This window comes from Ptiloglossa arizonensis, chromosome 1 (genome assembly GCF_051014685.1).
Source record: "Ptiloglossa arizonensis isolate GNS036 chromosome 1, iyPtiAriz1_principal, whole genome shotgun sequence".
Lineage (NCBI taxonomy): Eukaryota > Metazoa > Arthropoda > Insecta > Hymenoptera > Colletidae > Ptiloglossa > Ptiloglossa arizonensis.
The window spans coordinates 17,979,441-18,000,853 of record NC_135048.1 but is presented as its reverse complement, the minus strand read 5'-3'; the positions used below and the strand labels follow the sequence as shown (position 1 = coordinate 18,000,853).

The window sequence follows — 21,413 nt, the reverse complement described above, 5'->3', positions numbered from 1 at the left end:
CCCGGTAGCTACCGGAGCGTAAAGTCTAGACGACAATCAGTCAACTCTAGAACAAAGCCTAGGAACGAGAACATCTGCTCGAGAACGATATCTCTGATACTTCTGTAATTAGGTCTCGCGAGAGACCGAAGGAAAAGGATTCGTTTCTCCTCGTCTACGTCGAGAAGACGTTATTCGAGTTCGTTTGGTTCATTTCTGGTCGTACGATTGGTGTTTCGATAACTCGTGTTCTGATGGACATTGAGGTCGTAACATCTAGTGTCCTCGTGAAGGTTAAATTTTCTTTTCGAGGATGTTACACGAGGGTTTCTTTCTGTCGGTGGTCGCGGAGTAATTTTTTAAATTCTTCACGGTGGCTTGAACAATAGTCCACCGCGCGTATCAAGATATTAAAGGAATGGGATACTTCTCAACGCCCTATGCTCCAAAGAATTAACCCTTTGCGGTCGTATTAAATTTGGGCACGGGTGTCGTACTGGTAGGAATTAATTTCCCTTGACAAAGCAGTGATATTATAGCTTTGGGGGAGGGAGAAGGAGAAGGAGATTTGGAGAAGAATGAAGGAGGAGATTTTAGAGAGAAAAATGAGGAGGAGGAGATTTGGGAGAGAAAAAAGAGAAGGAGTAGATTTGGGAGAAAAAAAGGAGGAGAGGGGGAAGGAGGAGATTTGGGAGAGAAAAAGTTGGAGGAGGAGAAGATTTGAAAGAGAAAATAATTAGAGAAGATTTGGGAGAGAAAAAGTTGGTGGAGGAGAAGATTTGAAAGAGAAAATAATTAGAGAAGGAGATTTGGGAGAGAAAAAGGGGAAGGAGGAGATTTGAGAGAGAAAAAATTGGAGGAGTAGATTTGAGAGAGAAAAAAATTAGAGGAGGAGATTTGAGAGGGAAAAAGGAGGAGGGCAGAAGAAGGAGATTTGGGAGAGAAAAAGTTGGTGGAGGAGAAGATTTGAAAGAGAAAATAATTAGAGGAGGAGATTTTGGAGATAAAAAGGAGAGGGAGGAGATTTGAGAGACAAAAAGTTGGAGGAGGAGATTTGGGAAAGAGAGAAAGTGAAGGAGGAGATTTGAAAGAGAGAGAAAAAGAAGGAGATTTGGAAAAGAAAGAAGGGGGAGATTTAAAAGAGAAAAGTAGGAGGAGGAGATTTGGAGAAAAAAAAGAGGAGAGGAGAAGGAAGAGATTTGGGACAGAAAAAGTTGGTGGAGGAGAAGATTTGAAAGAGAAAATAATCAGAAGAGGAGATTTGGGAGAGAAAAAGAGGAAGGAGGAGATTTGAGAGAGAAAAAGTTGGAGGAGGAGATTTGGGAAAGAAAGAAAGTGAAGGAGGAGATTTGAGAGAGAGAGAAAAAGAAGGAGATTTGGAAAAGAAAGAAGGAGGAGATTTGAGAGAGAAAAGTAGGAGGAGGAGATTTGGGAGAGAAAAAGGAGAAGGACATTTGAGAGAGAAAAAGTTGAAGTAGATTTGAGAGAAAGAGAAAGAATATGGAGGAGAAGATTTAGAAAGAGTACACGTATCGCAAAAATAATCAGTTTGGTGTCTTCCGCCCTTAATCTTTCTCTCTGAACATACTTAACAATCTTTACTTTTTACATCTTCATAGTGCCGCAATATATGCAGTTTTCCATCAAGAAAAATCATTAAGCCTTTCCCCTTTACTTGATATCGTTATCTCAAATAGGAGCGTCATATTGGTTATGCACAGATTCTTTAAACATTCAGGTTCGTTCAGAGAAAGTGTAAACTATAATTGAATAAAGTATAAGATTAGTATGATTCCTTGCTGTGGTGGCTGAGAGCGACATACGACCATGAATGGTTAATAATCTTCGATATCGTTTTTACGCACACTTTGAACGTTTAATACTTTAATGTACAATCAATGTACATACGTAAGAATTATCTTTGCTGCTTATTACGAAATGAAAAAGGGTGAATACAATTATAGGATACGCGTATATCGAACGAGGCAGTGGTAGAAATAAAACATTAACAAAACACACAAATTGTAATCACGATGACCACGCTATTCTTATTTCACGCGACACGACACGCTTCGATTATTTCCCAACAATGATTGTTCCCGAACACGCTCCACCCAAACCCTATATTCTCACACGCGTTCCATTCCCTTTCATTCTAATCCTTAACCTTTCTCACTCCATGCATCTGGTCACGTTCGTCCAAACTTTCCCAGTCTGGCGCCATCTCAATTGCTCGTCCTTCGCGCCTCGAAAACACTTCGCACGCTCGTCTTTTTTCCCCAAACACTTCACATTTTCTCCGGACCACACGCAATTCCTTTCATTCCCACGCATTACCACATACACGATTCACAAAAATGATTCTCAGCACGTGTTTACAATCCTCACCTCGTACTAGGCACACGCACATACAAACACCATAGTACACGTCAAGAAGCTTCCAAAAAGTACGAGTACGTTATATTGGGTCGTTCGGAGGGTCATTTCGTTTTTTCTGGTGAAAATGAAACACGAGTTTTTCAGAGTGTACAGATATTTTATTAAATTATATATTTCCCATTTTGGAAAACGAAATTACTTTGGAAAGTAACAACTTAATACAAATAGTTAATACCTACAATCAGAGTTGTCGCAGTTGGCGGCTCTTGAATACTCTTCTAACACTTTTTAATACTCTAACCCTTTTTAATACTCTAGCACTTTTTAATACTCTAACACTTTTGAATACCCTAATACTTCTAAATACTCTAACACTTTTTAATACTCTAAGACTTTTTAATACTCTAACACTCTTTAATACTCTAACACTCTTTAATACTCTAACACTCTTTAATACTCTAACACTCTTTAAAACTCTAACACTCTTTAAAACTCTAACACTCTTTAAAACTCTAACACTCTTTAAAACTCTAACACTTTTGAATACTCTAACACTTTTTAATACTCTAACACTTTTTAATACTCTAACACCCTTTAATACTCAAACATTATTTAATAATTCTAACACTTTCGAATATTTCCACGAAAATATATCCGAACATACGAACATGGACAAGATTCGTCCCCGGTACTCACGTTCGTCCCGATTTTCCAACAACGAGTCTCCCACGACACCGTAAACGATAGGGTAATCGAGAAATCCGAAGTCTTCACTAGCCACGTGCTCGATTACTCGATCGTTCGAACAAGCGCGAGGACACTCGATAAATCGATGCACATCGTTCCCGTACGGTAACGCGCTCGGATAAAGGCACCGACGACGTTGAAATGTAAATTGCAGGGATCGCTCTTCAGCGATGTCCTCGGTGAAATCGAAACGCGGGATAAAAGGTCCGTTCCGAAAAAAAAAGAGAAAAAAAATCGGTAATTTAAGCACCGTTACCTTTCTCGTCGAGTCGCGCGCGGGTAGATTTCGTCCAACTGCCTGGCTTTTCTTTTTCGTCAGTGTTTCATTGTTTCGGGCTTTCCAGTTCTTATGAATATTTATAACAAACCGCGGTACGGGTTAATTTCGTTTGGAAAACTCTCGTATTCGTCGTCTGCGCGAAGACTTATTGCACGAAGAGCGATAGAAGCCATGATTTCCGTTTTCGACGACCACTGGAGAAACACTGTCGATTTCGTCGAGTCCTCGGGTAGACGTGTATCTCTCCGCGCGGATTTTAATGCACGATGTTTAAAACCGCGTACAAGTTTAAAAAAAAAAAAAATAAAAGTAAAAGAGAACTGCACCTCGCTCTCGAATGCAATCCTCGGCGAAGCGTCGGCGTAAAGTTGCAACCGAGTAACCTTATCGCGGTCGAAACCGGTTGGATCGTTGCCAAAAATACGCGAGTTAGCTACCGGTGTATCCGGTAACGAGTTAGGTTCACGCGCGCGTGAATATCTCGCTGATGGCCCGCCGGGGCGTGTAGCGCGAACTCGCTTTAATTTTGGAAAATTTGCCAATTGCATCGCGGATCGAACTAATCGGTGACTTCGCGTCCGTGGATATGAACGTGTTTCGAGGTCAAGATATATTTCGTTATGTCGTCGAGTTCCGATTGTTAGCGTGTCTCTCGAGACGTGTATCGCGTATGTACTGTGCCTAGCTGAGAAGTTGACCTCTGGAAGAAACTGTGAATCGTATCCGGTGTGAACGTTGTTAATTTATAAGAATGGTGTTCAGGGGTTTAGAGATAAAGAAAAATTGTTACACGATATATATTATAAAAATAACCGAAATTTCCAGGTCTTCCTTGTAAACGATAGTACTGTTCCTCCGCGAGAAAAAGGCAAACGAGCGCTTCGAATTAAACTCGTGCTATTTTTTACTGTGAAACGTATCGTAGACTATGGACGATTTAATTCTACGATATATTGTCAATGCGAACAAATACAATTAATTCTTTAGCTCTTGTGTTATTTTTAGACGTTGTCGAGTGTATTGTGTACCTACTGTGCATTTGTGACAAAAAGGCAAATATTTAGGTCTTCCTTGTAAACGGTAGTACTGTTTGTTCTCGAGAAAATGGCAAACTTTACTGTGGAACGTATCGCAGACTATAGACGATTTAATTCTACGATATATACCCATTGTGAACAAATACAATTAATTCTTTAGTTCTCGTGCTATTTTTAGACGTTGTCGAGTGTATTGTGTACCTACTGTGCATTTGCGACAAAAAGGCAAATGAGTGTTTATCTCCATTTTAGTTTACGGTGTACTAAAGGTGAGATACATGCATTGGCCTTTTTCTATGCGATAGACAGTAGTATGCAGAGATCCTCGTCAGGATCCTAGACCAATAGAGCAATACTCGTGATGGTGGGAGAGTCATGATCCTCGACCAATAGGTGCAATACTCGTGATGGTGGGAGAGTCATGATCCTCGACCAATAGGTGCAATACACGCGATAGTGGGAGAGCTAGAAGATCGTAATCTAGAGGAATGTGGACACTTGTGAGTCTCCTCGTGGATGAACAGTACAATGGAGAGATCTTCAGTACTGTCCTCGACCAATAGCGACAATGTACGAAGTAGTGGGGGAACTAGAGACCGTAACCTAAATTAAGGAAACACTCGCTGTTTGCTTTCTTGTCGCGGACGGACAGTACATTGTCCTTAACCCTACAATGGCACGCTGGGATCCTTTATAGCGAAATTTGTCAAATAAATAAAAGCTGGTTTTTTTCACAAAATCATCACCGTTGTTTAGAAAAAAAAGAAACTTGGCACCGGTGTGCGTGACTTAGGTAAATACAGTGACAAAATGTGAGCCATTGGGTTGTTTGGAAAATGATTTCGTTTTCCAAAGTAAACGATAAAAATTTCTTTTCTAAAAAAATCGTGCTTCATTTTCATCAAAAAGAACGAAATGACTTTCCGAACAACCTAATAGAAAAACAATGTTACGAATACGTTCTATTTACATTCTTTAATTTCCGAGTTAAGAATTAAAGAAAACGTTCTACTCGTTGAAATTAAGTATTGGGTTGTATTGGAAAGTAATTTCGTTTTCGAAAATGGAGAATATATAATTCAATAAAATGTTTATACACTCTAAAAAAAAATCGTGCTTCATTTTCACCAAAAAGAAAAACAAAATGACTTTTCAAACAACCCAACAAATTCTACGAGTTGGAATCTAGATTCCAAATTTTCGAACAAAAGTGCCATCTTTTCATCGGCCAACAGTACATAATCAATATTCGTCATACCTCGATCGAGAGAGGTTCTGAAAAGAATTGATTCCTTTTCGTTGAAATCTCCCCCAAAATCGCGAGTAGGATGCACAGTGAAAAGTTTGCACACTTTCATATAAATCCGACAATGTAAATTAAATTGTAATTATCCGCTCGTCCAACGACTATTATTGCCCCGCCCTCGAATGAAACACAATTATCACGAGCCCGGATCTCCTTCCGGTCGCGTTTCCCGCTCGTCTTTCCTGTTCGATCATCTACAACGGATAACGGTCGACAATGCGTGCTCGTGAACGCCATAGACCCCATAAGAGCTGCGCAATGCGTCGCGGTGAAAACTCCTCGCCGTTGGTACGAATCCACGCGTTTACCTTCCGCTTCGCTCTGCTTCGATCCGCTCCGCTCCGCGTATCGTCGTCGAGTTTTCTTCGGAGAAGAGCCAGAGACGAGAGATGATCCTCTCTCGCTCGATTCCGTGGCTAGGTTGCGATCGATAACCGACAGACTACGCGAGCTGGAGCATCGCGACCAAATTGATTGTCCCGATACACTTTGCTATGTAAATAGCCGTCGGCGGAGCACACTTTAAATTTACATTCGGAACGGATTACGGTTACGTGCCTTTGACAAAAATATCAAGACCCTCGCGTCGTCCGACCAGTCCCCCCTCCCTCGTTCATCTTGCTCCGAAAACGATTCGACGATTCGAAGACGATGGAAGTTCGATCCATGAGTTATAGGCGCTGTTGGAACGAATGCAACAATGATCTTAACCCTTTGCGGACGAGCGCCGCATATATGCGTTTTACGCAAATCATCGAATTGGCCGAAGAACTTGTGGCGGCACTACCCACGCTTGCCACCAGAGGGAAAACTCGCCACCAACCGTTTCCCGCAAGTTCCCGTACCTGCTCCGATCACTATATATACGACCTCTTACCGATCTCCCAATGTCCCGGCGTATAAGGCAGGGCCTGCTAGGATGCCTTACTGACGAGTCCACTAGCAGGCCCGGGATGAAACGCTTCTCCCTTTTCCTATTTTCCGTTCTCTCCTTCCTCACATACTTTAATTTAGCGCCGCCAAAAACTCATATATGCGTTTGGCGAAAACAGTTGATACAGCCGAGAAACGCATATATGTGTCCCACCTAAATGCATGTCGATGGCCGAGGTTAAGCAGAAATATGCGCTGGCAATTTTAAATGACTATCGCGGCAGGAGCTCGGCACCACGGTACGGTTCACTTTCAACCGTCCCGTTCGCAAAGGGTTAAGGGTGCCAGATGTCGATGTCAGTTTTAAGAACTGTCTCTCTATTGGCGCGGAAGGGTCGTCCGCCAAGTGGTCAACGGTTTGGCCGTTTTCCTTTTGGTTTTTCTTTTTAGTCGAGTTCCAAGTCCAGAGTCAGAAAGACCATACGACACTGTCGTCGTTCACATCGAGACGTATCACTGTATACGCATTTCTTCGAACTTTATATTCTTATATGTACAATTACTATGCTATTAGATACGCGAGATACCTGCATATTATAAGAAACTAGATATTATAATCTGAACTTTACAACAGGCGTGTCGACGATATCGAGTCAAGTTTGGGAGGGTGGTTTGGATGGACGTCCAGTTTGCGAGGAGACCGAGCAAGCGTGTCTTAGCGAGGAAGATTAACGATATCGGGCCGCAATCCTTGTCGATTGTTCCTGTTTGTTCGACGTGTGAGTAAATAGTTCGTTTTTTTTTGTGTTTCAGTACCCTGGATGCGACAACTGCAGGCTCGAGAAACCGACGGTAAGTTCGATATTGAATTTATGATCGACCGAATTTGAAATTGATCGAAGTTTAGGTCGATTGAATTTGAGATCGATTGAACTTCAGATGGACGGAATTTCAGATCGATTGAATTTTAGATGGACGGAATTTCAGATCGATAGAATTTTAGATGGACGGAATTTCAGATTGATTGAATTTTAGATGAACGGAATTTCAGATCGATCGAATTTGAGGTAAATCGAATTTGAGATGGACGAAATTTCAGGTCGATTAAAATTGAGATGAATGAAATTTCAAGTCGATTAAATTTGAGATGAATGAAATTTCAAGTCGATTAAATTTGAGATGGATGAAATTTCAGGTCGACCAAATTTGAGATGGACGAAATTTTAGGTCGATCAAATTTGAGAGGAATGAAATTTCAGGTCGACCAAATATGAGATGGATGGAATTTCAGATCAATCGAATTTCAAATCGATCGAATTTGAGATGAACGGAATTTCAGATCGATCGAATTTTAGATGAACGGAATTTCAGATCGATCGAATTTGAGATAAATCTAATTTGAAATAAATTGAATTTGAGATAAATTGAATTTGAGATAAATCGAATTTCAGATCGATCAAATTTGAGATAGATCAAATTTCGATATACATACAAAGTATTCACGAAAAAAATTCCCTTACCCCATTCAGCGATGCTTCAGTTATTCTGCGCTTCGCGTGGACCAACCGTGTCACTGACTCGTGGTTCTTCGAGAATTATTTAAAAGTTTGACCTGCTCACCGATTTCGATGATTTTTGGATACGTTATAGAGGACAAAATTTGGAATAACTTTCTCCTCTGCGTGTACACGGCGGTCGGTCTTAGTTTCCAAGTTATTTGCAAAATTCTGTGTCTATTGTGCGTCGAATTGCGACTATACGTGCACATTCATGGCAGAGTCAATAAACGAAACCAAGCAACCACCATCGTACGATAATTCAGCCTCTCGTCAATCTTGCGTCCAAAATTGCCATAATTTGTCACCTATATTCATAATTTAAAATCGTAATCTAAAAATGAAACATTTCCTAGCTATTTTCGCTTCTGTCATGGACAATCAATAATAAAAAAAAAAAAAAAAATATTTCTACGAATATCTCCCTCGGAAAAAGAATCGGGACCCAAGAAGGTTAACATCCTTTTCGAGGTTCACCGTGTACCTGTCTGTTCGATGCCTCCAACACCACGCTAAATTGTGCATCGAAATCACCGGATGGAGTACGGTTCGGACAGAGTTCACGTTTCTCAGCTCGTTGTCGTCGATGACGAGACGACTCGTTCGCTATTATTAGATCGAAAATCCTACGGAAGTGGAAGAAACACTTGCACGAGAATTCATAACGCGTTACGCGATCGACGTACATTGACCGGCGTGATGCGTATAAACGCTCGTGCAACCGGTACGTAGGTTCGATGCTCGTCTACGTGACGTCCGGACGTCCGACATTGGACATCCGTTGCACGTTACCGGGAATGGCAGTCGTTGTGAACCACATAATCGTTACGCGAGCGCGTTGTTGCGTAGACGGTGCGTGTCTGCCTCACGGCGAGAAAGACATCCGCGAACCAGTCCGTCAGCTGGCAACGAGTTTTCACTTTGCTCTCTCATCGGCCGGTAACCGAATTCGACCACCGATCGCGCGTGTTACGCCATTCACGGTAAAAACGATTATTCCACGCCTACCTGGTAATTGCGTACCCCGATCCTCGATGCGCGGTGTGTCGTTTAACCCTTTAAGGTTGTATGTGGTGGTTTTAATATCTTGATACGCACGGTGGACTATTTTTTAAGCCACCGTGAAGAATTTAAAAACTTGATGTCAATTCGTTGAGTTTCGTATTCTTAATTTTTCCAAATACATTGAGTGTGTTTCCAGAGCACATATCTCTCTCGAATCTTCTCCTCCACCTTCTCTTTCTCTCTCAAATCTACTTCTTCAACACTTTTTCTCTCAAATCTTCTCCTTCTCCCTTTTCTCCCTCAAATCTCCTTCTTCTTTCTTTTCCAAATCTCCTTCTCCTTTTCTGTCTCCCAAATCTCCTCTTACACCTTCTCTCTTTCCCAAATCTACTCCTCCAACTTTCTCTCTCTCCCAAATCTCCTCCTTTCTCTCTCCCAAATCTCCTCCTCCTTTCTCTCTCCCAAATCTCTTCTAATTTTTTTCTCTCCTAAATCTCCTCCTTCTTTCTTTTCCAAATCTCCTTCTCCTCTCTTCACCAAAGCTTTTTCAACCCACTGCAAAAAAATTAAAACAACTTCGTGCAAGTTGCTCGATGAAACTGTTAATATTCCATCCCGTAATGAAACATCTAATTAATCTATTTTTCAGCATTAGTTATTTTCCATCGTTTCACACATTTGGCAACTGTGTCTCAAAAAGCCACAACGATTCATTTTCGAAAGTTTCCACTCGTGGTTTACTGGTCTGCGTGTTACAATTTTTTCCGGATCTCCTATTCGAATATCGAATTCCAAACGGTTACACCACAGTATCGAAATCGAGACTCGATGATGATCACAACGAAGATAATTCCAAGTTTCACGATATTATGTCTCGAACATACAGAATGTTAGCTACTGATACTGATACAAGTCGAAAGAGAATGAATAATTTAATATTCCACGGGAAGAAATAATTCGGAAACTTTAAATATTTCTAATATTTCACGCTTTAAATATTTTCGATCGTTCGTAACTCAAAAAATTATAAACACACAATTTATAGAAAATTTTTGATCCGTTTCTGCGAGGATTCATCTCAAGTATAAACACGTGTTTCTGAATCACCCTGTAATTTCAACGCGTACTCCGTAAATACATCCCGCACCGTATCGTGTACCAAGAGTCTTACCCGTCTAATAAAATTGAAAAAAAAAAATAAAAAATAAAAAAGAAAAGAAACTCACAAGTATCCACTCGAGACATCCAGCGTTACCTACTCGTCTCTTCCACGAAATCGTCTTTCGTCGCGGCGACGCTGAAAATTCGACTGCGGCCGAGCGACTCGACTCGACTCGACTCGACTCGACTCGACTCGACTCGACTCGACTCGACTCGACTAAACTCGACTCGACTAAACTCGACTCGACTCGACTAAACTCGACTCGACTCGACTAAACTCGACTCGACTCGACTAAACTCGACTCGACTCGACTAAACTCGACTAAACTCGACTCGACTCGACTAAACTCGACTAAACTCGACTAAACTCGACTCGACTCGACTCGACTCGACTCGACTCGACTCGACTCGACTAAACTCGACTAAACTCGACTCGACTCGACTAAACTCGACTCGACTAAACTCGACTCGACTAAACTCGACTCGACTAAACTCAACTCGACTCGACTCAACGCGACGCGACGCGACGCGACGTGACGTGACGCGGAGTTTATTTTCCCTGGGCGCAGAGATCCGCCGAGCGCGGCGGGAACCCGGCGTAACCAAATATAACACCCTCCTGACGGGATTCGTAAGCGCGTCAAGTTTCGTAGAGTCTCTGCTAATCGTATTTGGGACCTGTTCGACACGGCCGGGAACCGAGTTAAGCGAGAGAACAGAGACAACGCGTACACAGAGCAACGCGTTCGATAATCCACCCTTTTCGAGGAACGGTGCCGACTGTCCTTGTCCTGGTCGTCTTTCGTCCTTCGCGGGGCGGATAACGCTCCAATAGAACCGATCGGACTCGATCCAGCGTTCCCTCCGCCGCAAAACTAATTGCGTTAGTAAAGGCATTAATATTCCCGACTGAATTGATCCGAAGAGGAAGGAAACTTGGGCGTTCTCGTCGGGATTATCGGGGTTAGGTATGGATCTCTTCGATGTAATCCGTCGAAAGGCGGAGAACTTAACTCGCTGAAAGAGAGAACTTATATATCCAATTGGTTCGAGTTAGACGCGGGACGATTATTCGTTGGAACGAACGCAACGATCGTGTCCGGCGCGTCGAACGTTATTGGATGATGGTTAGTTTTAACCCTTTCGCTACGGGGTACTTGTGATAGAATGTGATAACTGTGAACGAATCGTATTACCGAGTAGTCGACACTAAGCTATAGAATGCTACGAAGTGAGTAGAAGTCGTTTCTCGTTCTCGAAATTTCACAATGATATTTATCATATTTGGTAATATCGTTTTACTTTATAAAATATGAAACTTTGTAATCGTAATTTATTTTTTTGCATATTATATTATAACGCTCGTATAATATTTTTTAATACAATATAACGAAATTACTAAAGTATTTAAAGTCGAATACGATATTAATAATCGAGTTTGGTACGGTAAAGTTCAAAGGATTGGAACACGCGTAAGTCAACGTCACATTGTGAACAATAGTACCTCGACTCGCGTCTTTTTCCGTGTTTACTACAGACGACAGATTTTCGAACTGGATTTTTTTTTTATGCCTCATTCGAGGCATTTTTCATGCCAGATACACGATTAAGAAAAGTATTTCGTGTAAAGTATGAAATAAAAGTATTCTTCGTATACGTTTTCAAGGACGTATATATACGCTCTTGGTACCTCAACGACCACTTTTCGAGAGTGTGTACATACGCTCTTCGTATATGAATGGTCATTCTTCGAGGACGTGTATATACGCTCTTGGGACCTCAACGACCACTTTCCCAGAGCGTATATATACGTTCTTCGTATATGAATGGTCATTCTTCGAGGACGTATAGATACGCTCTTCGTATATCAATGGTCATTCTTCAAGGCCGTATATATACGCTCTTGGTACCTCAATGACCACTTTTCCAGAGCGTATATACACGCTCTTCTTATATGAATGGTCATTCTTCGAGGACATATATATACGCTCTTCCTATATGAATGGTCATTGTTCGAGAACGTATATATACGCTCTTGGTACCTCAACGACCACTTTTCGACATACATTGCGTAGCAGAGATCCGCAGAAAGCTTCCATGACAAATTTCTCAATGATTGTTAACACCATTCATTAATCACACGCAATCTACTCAAGCATTCGTCACGTTGACGATCGCTTACTTATTCGTAATCGATACTTTTCTCGATTTTCCGCTCCAAATGTTGCACAATTTAGACGAATTTTCCTCCTCGAAGAATCCACTCGCTGCAAATTGTCAACGACGCGTATTTGCATCGACAGCAGCGTACGCGTGTCGATCGATACTTTTTGGCGGGAAAACGAGCGAATACCTCTCGCTCGGCTCGGTCTTTGAAAATCAATTTTCTCTCGATTTAGGGAAGGGAGGAACGATCGGGTAGGTCCCGATGCGAATTTATTTTCGCGCCAGCGGGAAGAAAAGCTCGTGTACCGTAATATATTTTCGCGCGTGGAGCACCAGCCGCGGCCAAGATGGATCGCCTCGAGATTGTAATCCAGGACCGCGTTTTCCGAGTCGTAACTTTATTTCGATCGTTCTCCTAATATACGGTGTTGTACCGTGCGCGTCACGCAAGATCCGCGGTTAACTGGCGCGATCGTTGGTAATTTATTTTCGCATTTGGAAAGAATATCACGGTGTGTTGCGGTGAAAGTGTAACCATACCAAAAACCGATAACATTCCTTTTCGCGCACGTTCCCATAACAACGCACGAGACTCTTTCCGCTCCCGTAACAACGCATGACACTCCGTACGACTGACCGCTGACAACCGAAATTCCTTTTGCATACGTTCCCATAACAACGCACGACACTCCGTACGACAGATCGCTGATAACCGAAATTCCTTTTGCATACGTTCCCGTAACAACTCACGAGACTCTTTCCGTTCCCATAATGACGCACTCCTTGCGTAACGCAGGACACTCGGGACAGGAACAGATATAAAAACCCGACACATAAGAGACGGGTCAGTCTTGACCCGTGATTAGATACGCACGAATCTGTGACCAAAGGTACCGCGATTAAGGTGTGATACAGAAGGAAATAACAAAGAGTTCGATCTCACGTTGGAGATCAACATTTTTTCTATCAAATCCTTAATTATTACGCGACAGAAGCTTGCAATACTGCTCGGGAATAAGAGTGGCGAGTGTACCGTCCTCGAGACAAAATGTTCGAAGTCACTGGCGGCCAACGAGGGATGTTCTTTGTAGCCATGGTGACAAGCTGACTCATGGGGCAGAAAGTTGACGCCGGAAAGAAGAGATTGCAGCCTGCGTATCGAGGGACCACGAATACCGGGAACGATATACTTTCTTCGCGAACCATTGTTCCGATCGAGGAGCTCGCCTCTACGATTGGTGGACTGGTAGCACGAACGAAAATGGAACCGAGAGAGAAAAAGAGAAAGATATAGAGAATTCCGTTCGCGTAAATGGAAAAGTTAACCGTAACTCGATTTAGCGAATTTTTCTATCGTTTAATTTTTAGAAGTTTCGTCGTTCGATAAAACTTGTCGGAGAACTTATTACTCTTGTAAGGTTGCTCTTTGTTATATTTATTTTCGAGAATGTTATTTTCTTGAAAAATTCCACATCGAGGGAGAAAAGTCGAAACTTTGATAAAAATTTATTTTCTTTAAGTAATTTGTAGTGAGTGGTTTTTTTAATGTTCTTGTTAAACGATCGAAAAACGAACGAAGAATTCCCTTCTGGTCTTTGCCTACCCTTATTGAATCTTAAAACGATTACACGAGCAAATTATGTTTAATTGTATTTCGACTATCTTTATTGAATTTTGAAACGATTGCACAAGCAAAGTATGTTTAATTGTATTTCGACTATCTTTATTGAATTTTGAAACAATTGCACGAGCAAAATATGTTTAACTGTACGATTTAATACAGTATTTGGAAACTGAACTATGACTTTCGACGATCGTCATTCGTATTGTATTGTCTCGTTATAAGTCTTTGCGGTTAGTATTGTCTCGTTATAAGTCGTCGCGGTTAGTATTGTCTCGTTATAAGTCGTAGCGGTTAGTATTGTCTCTTTACAACTCGTCGATCGGTTAGTATTGTCTCGTTATAAGTCGTCGATCGGTAGTATTGTCTCGTTATAAGTCGTCGATCGGTTAGTATTGTCTCGTTATAAGTCGTCGATCGGTTACTATTGTCTCGTTATAAGTTATCGTTCCTAACTCGATATAAGTAGCCTTCCTATCCATTGCTTTTGCAATTGAACGAGTTAGGAGATCAAACGAAGATGAACCATAAAGTTCGTTAAAGTATTCGATGACTTTAATATTCTATTTCGAAAAAGAGAAAATTTTGTCACCAGACAATGCACCCAATTGTTCGTTATTTCGAAATTTTCCCGACATTTTCAACATTAGTTTACGTAGGTTCCACTCGTGCAAGAACATTCGTAAATTTTAAAAATGACCCTGGACGTTTAAGATATGCCGACACTAAAGGACTTTATACAGACTATAAAAATTATACCGAATTAACTTCGTTTTTTTTTCTTGAAGAACGTATGAGGATTTAAAGTTGAAAAAATTACAATCACTGTATTTTCTTCACCGAAATACAAAAATGATACGATTAAAGATACCGGAAAATAATATCGGTTTCTGTTTTTCTTTTTTTTTTTTTGTAAATAAAACTGTCACGCTTCGTCTCGTTTCCTCGCAACAGCAAATAACTAAAGGACTGCACGATAAACTCTTTATATATTCTAATGTAAACAAATAGATTATCCCGTCGATAGGTAAAGAAATAAATAAACTAGAGGACTGTTTCGTTACAAGTTGCGTTCGTTCCAAGCGCACGACTTGCAACAAATACCGTACTCCGCTCCGGAGAATATTCTCTCTTTTCTTTTTCATTTTTTTTTTTTTTTTATTTATTTCTCTTCCTTTTGCACAGCTCACGAGCCATTAACCCATTGCTAATGCTTTGGTTTCAGTTTTTCCAAGTTCCTTTTAATTTCAGAACGCAGAGAAATTTTCGCAAACTGTGAAAAGAATTTATGTTCTTCCAAAATTTTATAATCTTCTACGGGGACAGATAAACCCAACGTTCCCGTCCCAGTCACGAGATGGAAATATTCCCCATTGCAAAAAAAAATCGTAATACGAACGAAACTATCTTGTGCCTTAGTTTCAGTTTTCAAAAGTTCCTTTTAATTTCGAAACTCAGAGAAATTTCCGCAAACTGTGAAAAGAATTTATTTATTTTCAAAATTTTCTAATCTTTTACAAGTTACTCAGTCGTCAGATAAACTCAACATACTCGTCTCACAATCAGTCACGAAATGGAAATAGTAAATTATTCGATAAGTTTTGTCGTTTTTTCCACTGTAAAAAAAAAACAATACTGACACATCGTGTAGTCAAGTTATTTACATGAAACTTCACACACGTTCACCAAACGTTAGTATCTTACCATCTTTATAAAAATAAAACGACGAATCTAACATTCTTATTTTCTATCGAAAACTTATTTCCAAGGACGAAAAAAAACTTCTCGAGCAACCTATTATTCCCCGTTGCAAGAAAAATCGCAATACGAACGAAACGAAACGAAACGAAACGAAACGAAACGAAATGAAACGAAACGAAACGGACGACTCGATTTCAACTTCAGTGAATATCTCGGTGATGGAGGATATATAGGGCACCCACCGCGGGATTATCCTCGCGACATCAAAAACGATTGTGCTCTTTGAAAATGGAGCCTCGACTCCGTCTTACGCTATCGATCTCGATGTTCGACGCGAATGCCAAACGAAAAGGAACGAAAGGATTCTTGGGTGTACGTCATCTCTGGTACGGGTCAGTATGCGTGTAGTCGGTCCCCGGGTCTCCACGGTACCGTTCTCCTTCTTTCGGATCCTCTAGCACCGTGCAAGACCCGAGCAACGTCTGCCGAGATAAGAAATTCCGTCGCGGTAATCATCTCTCGGAAAACCAGCATCTGGTGGTCGTCGAACGAGCCAAAGAAACGAGAAAGAAACAGTCTTTGCGGTGCCAACGGTGAAAAGGAAATGTTTCGTTGGCTACCGAATCGGTACTGGCCAAAGAAGACCGCGACCATTGTTATTCGATGGACAAAGAGCGTAAGCGTGGACGAGAGATACTTCAACGACTCGTTATCGATCGAGAGGCTACCGGTTCCTTCGTTTCGAACACGTTCGTTGAACAATTATTCACACTCGCGATGGACGAATCGTGAACATTAGTTGGGACGATATTGGCGGGCATAGGTGTTTATTTGATACAGATTTTAGTAGTTAACGCGACATTTATTTAGTTCGGAGTAACGTGGAGAAATGAAGATATTTTTTCACGAATTTTTTGGGGTTTTCTCTCTTAGGTCAGGTACTTTTGGGAAATGTTTCGATACATTCGTAGGGTGCGAGAGAAGCAAATAGTCATTTGTCGTTCGAAATTAAGCGAAACGTGTCAGAGATTATTGAAAATAATTTATTAGTTAAATTAAAAATGAGTTATTGAAAATTTGTCGAAGTCATGTGAAGACTTTTTACAAAACTTGTGCCTTTATTAGGCACCTTGGACGGTTACGGGTGGAACGTTTCTTAACCCTTTCGATTCGGCGGGCGTATATACACGCCCTCGAAGAATGATCATTCATATATTAAGAACGTATATATGCGCCCTAGAAAAATGACCATTCATATACGAAGAACGTATATATACGCCCTCGAAGAATGACCATTCATATAGGAAGAGCGTATATATACGCCATCGAAGAATGACTATTCATATACGAAGAATGTGTATATACGTCCTCGAAGAATGACTATTCATATACGAAGAGCGTATATATACGCCCTCGAAGAATGACCACTCATATACGTAGAGCGTATATATACGCCCTCGAAGAATGACCATTCATATATGAAGAACGTATATATGCGCTGATGAAGAATGACCATTCATATATTGAGAACGTATATATACGTCCTCGAAGAATGACCATTCATATACGAAGAGCGTATATATACGCTCTCGAAGAATGACTATTCATATATGAAGAACATATATATAATGAATAAATATCATTGTGAAATTTCGAGAACGAGAAACGACTTCTACTTCGTAGCATTTCGTAGCTCAGTGTCAACTACTCGGTAGCGAAAAGGTTAACCCTTTGTAAGTTAACCCCCAACTGGCGCCTCGACGAAATCTTTTAAATCGTAAAATTAATATGGAATGAAATATTTTTATTTCAATACTCGACATAGATACGTTTACATCTTAAAAGAGTGTAATACCTAATTTTCAATTTGAATTTCAAGTCACAAAATTTTCCCAAATTGAAAGAAGTACACTGAATCGAGTGGTGATCGAGGGTCTCCTCTCGAGTTCAAGGGGTTAACACTAGATGTACCAACCAGCAAAAATGACCGATTTACAGCTACTCTAGCAAAGAAATTCACTTCAAATTCCCTAGTATATTCTCAAAAGACCTTTCCACTTCTTCTATTTTCTACGTGTAATCAATTTGATAAGCCTCTTTTTTCTCTCCAATCGTCGATTTTCCCGAGACACGTACGAGGAACACCTCGATGCACCGGAATCTATCGGTAATTCTAGCGTTAAAAACCGACCCGGCGAACGAGAGAAAAATCGAAGAAACAACATCGGTGCGGAGGTCGGTCGTTAAATTTGATTAATGCGGTGTCGCGTGCACGAAGGTATTTGCACCGAGCGAAGAAGCGCGGCGAAATTACGCGTGGTCGCGCGCCTCGAACGCGCCAAGGTGGCGCTATCGACTTTTCTTCTTCCGGGCAGAGACGAAGACCTAACCGTGGATCCTCTCGTCTCTCCACGGCCGCTGCGGAGAGACCAAGGTTGCTCGATACTTCTCGCGACGACGAAACTACCGCAACAACTTGGCCGACGTTCGCGAACAACGCTAGACAAGAATGTTGTTAATTTGTTTAAGCCCGATACACTTTATACGGGACGTCGAGGACCACCAGAATTAATTAGGAAGACCGCCGACTCGGGAAAGTGGTTCGTTACCGGTGCATAAAGAATCAACGCTGCCGCGAATTTGGTTGGCACGTTTGGCTGCAAACGAGATACAAACGTACGAGCTGAACGTATGTACCGAAATAGTTTTCGTACACCGGTGTGATCGAAACTGCAGAGAAGTCGTCGGAGAGACGGCGAAGGTCGTCGAACGGATTGAAACGAACGTTCAAACAGAGTGCGACTAATAAAATTGAGAGTACGTCTAATGTCCGGAACAAGTGTGGAAAAATCAATGTTTGAGATAAGAAACGTCAAACAAATTCAAACAAACGTTTGAACAGAGTATGACTAATAAAATTGGGAATACGTCTAATGTCCAGACCATATGTGGAAAAATCAATGTTCGAGACGACAAACGTCAAACAAATTCAAACAAACGTTTGAACAGAGTATGACTACTAAAATGGTGTAATGTCCAGACCAACTGCAGAAAAATCAATGTTCGAGATGACAAATGTCAAGCAGACATCGTCAAACAAATATTCAAACAGAATACATTCACCAAAATGGTCTAATGTCCAGACCAACTGCAGACAAATGTTTGAGATGACAAATGTCAAGCAGACATAGTCAAACAAACATTCGAACAGAATACGTTCACCAAAATGGTCTAATGTCCAGACCAACTGCAGACAAATGTTTGAGATGACAAATGTCAAGCAGACATAGTCAAACAAACATTCGAACAGAATACATTCAGTAAAATGGTATAATGTCTGGACCAACTGCAGAAAAATCAATGTTCGATGTAGCAAACATCAAACAAACAGATTCAAACAGAACACATCCACTAGTCTCTTCTTTAATTACAAATACAAGTATACCAGGTACTGGTCCATCCTGTCAGTTTCACTCGCATAAATTTAAGTAGGCGTGGAAGAACCCGCGGCACTACGATATCGATTCAAAGATTACGTGTCGCAATACATGACGTGAAACATGCATGGAGTCAACGACGAGTAACGAAACTTTATTCTCGACAAACGTACACAATAATTAAAAGTTTCGGACGAAATGTCTTTCAACGGTATTGGATTTACGATTAATTGACATGTCACGTGTAGCGTGACGCGATCGAAGAAACAAAGTAACGAAGAAAGGTCTGGCGAGCACACGAGGTACGTTTTCACGTGTGACAGTAACAATCGTGACTTTAGTCATGACATTGCGATGGCGCAGTGTACAATGCGACACTCTCGTTTTCACGCCAAGACTCTCGTGACTTTTATCGTTGTTGGCAATCTGAAAATTTCGATTTTCTGTCGACAAGTTTTATCGTTTCGAGAACGATACGAGCACGTGCTGAAATTAATTCATTACAAGACGTTCCAAAAGTAACGACCATAACACGCGATTGGGTAGAAATAGTACACTCTCGTGAAAGTAAATGCTACTCGAAAACGTACTTTTAACGAAGCGATGAATCTCAAAAAAAAAAAAAAAAAAAAAATTCTTCGAATTTCGTGGTCTAGATGTTTCCAAACAGAGCAAGTCTCTTACTCTCTTTCCTCCAAATCTTCTCTTTCTTTTGACTCTCTCAAATATTGTCTTTCTCTTTCTCTCTCTCTTCCAAATCTCCTCCCTCTTCTTTTTTTCTTCCAAATCTCTCCTCTTTTTTCTTTCCCAAATCTCCCCTCTTCTTTCTCTCTCTTCTAAATCTCCTCTTTTTTTTCTCCCAAATCTTCTCCAACTTTTTCTCTCCTAAATCTCTCCACTTTCTTTTTTCTCTCCCAAATCTCCTTTTCTTTCTTTCAAATCTCCTACTCCTTTTTTTCCCCCAAATCGTCTCCAATTTTTTCTCTCCTAAATCTTTCCTCTTCCTCTTCCTTCTTTCTGTTTCAAATCTCCTCCTCCAACTTTTTCTCTTCTAAATTTCTTCCTCTTTTTTCTTTCCTAAACATCTCCTTCTCTTTCTCTCTCTTCTAAATCTCCTCCTCCTTTTTTTCTCCTTCAAATCTCCCCTCTTCTTTTTTTCTCTCTCCCAAATCTCCTCCTCCTTCTTTTTCTTTCCCAAATCTCTCCTTTTCATTTCCTCTCTTCCAAATCTTGTCCTTTTTCTCCCCCAAATCTTCCCCAACTTTTTCTCTCCTAAATCTCTCCTCTTATTTTTTTCTCTCCCAAATCTCCTCCTCCTCCTCTTTCTCCCAAATCTTCTCCTTTTCTTTCTCCCAAATCTACTCCATCTCCTTCTCCTTCTCTTTCTCCCAAATCTCCTCCTCCTCTTCTTTCTTTCCCAAATCTCCTCCTCCTCCTCTTTCTCCCAAATCTTCCCCTTCTCTTTCTCCCAAATCTACTCCATCTCCTTCTCCTTCTCTTTCTCCCAAATCTACCCATCTCCTTCTCCTTCTCTTTTTCCCAAATCTCCTCCTTCTCCTTTTCTCTCTACCAAATCACCTCCATCTCCTTCTTTCTTTTCCAAATCTCCTCCTCCTTCTCTTTCTCTCAAATCACTCTCTTTAAAAGCAATTTTCATCAACGTACATCAAAGAAAAGACCGTCCTCGTCCAGAACGAGAAACGAGCGTACATCGAGAAGGATCGACCGTTTCGCGCGAATTCCCACTCGTAGAGAGTTCGCGTTTAAGTACGTGTAACGCGATCGGTCGCAGCCGGGGAGTCATTTATCGAGCGAAGAGTGCCGGTTAAAGGGGTTAAAAGTGTAATTACAAAGCGGTTGCCCGCGTAATTTACATAATACGGGCATTACGCGTGGCTGTGCCGGGATTTGGCGCGGTAACGCGATAGACCTTGCGCCGCGCTGTTGTTATCAACGCGAGCGAACGAAAAATGGACGCGCGATGGTAATTGATCCGGTGCGGTAACACCGAGTCGAACCTGATCCGATAGCGGATAAACAGTCCCTGTTCTTTTAGAAACGATACACAATCGAGAGAGAGAAAGAGAGAAAGAGAACAGAAGAACGTAAAGTGTATTTATTTCAACGACCTTTCGTCTTTCTGGAATCTGAAAGCAACGCGTATC

General features: G+C 41.1%; 1 long non-coding RNA gene across 1 annotated transcript in view; it reads left to right on the top strand.

Moving 5' to 3' along the window:
- LOC143151026 (uncharacterized) overlaps positions 1-7,463 on the top strand; it is a 54,206-nt gene extending 46,743 nt beyond the window's left edge. Inside the window, exon 2 of the long non-coding RNA XR_012993221.1 lies at positions 7,415-7,463. This is a non-coding gene — a long non-coding RNA (uncharacterized LOC143151026). The remainder of the gene's footprint in view (positions 1-7,414) is intronic.
- The last annotated feature ends 13,950 nt before the right edge of the window (positions 7,464-21,413 follow it).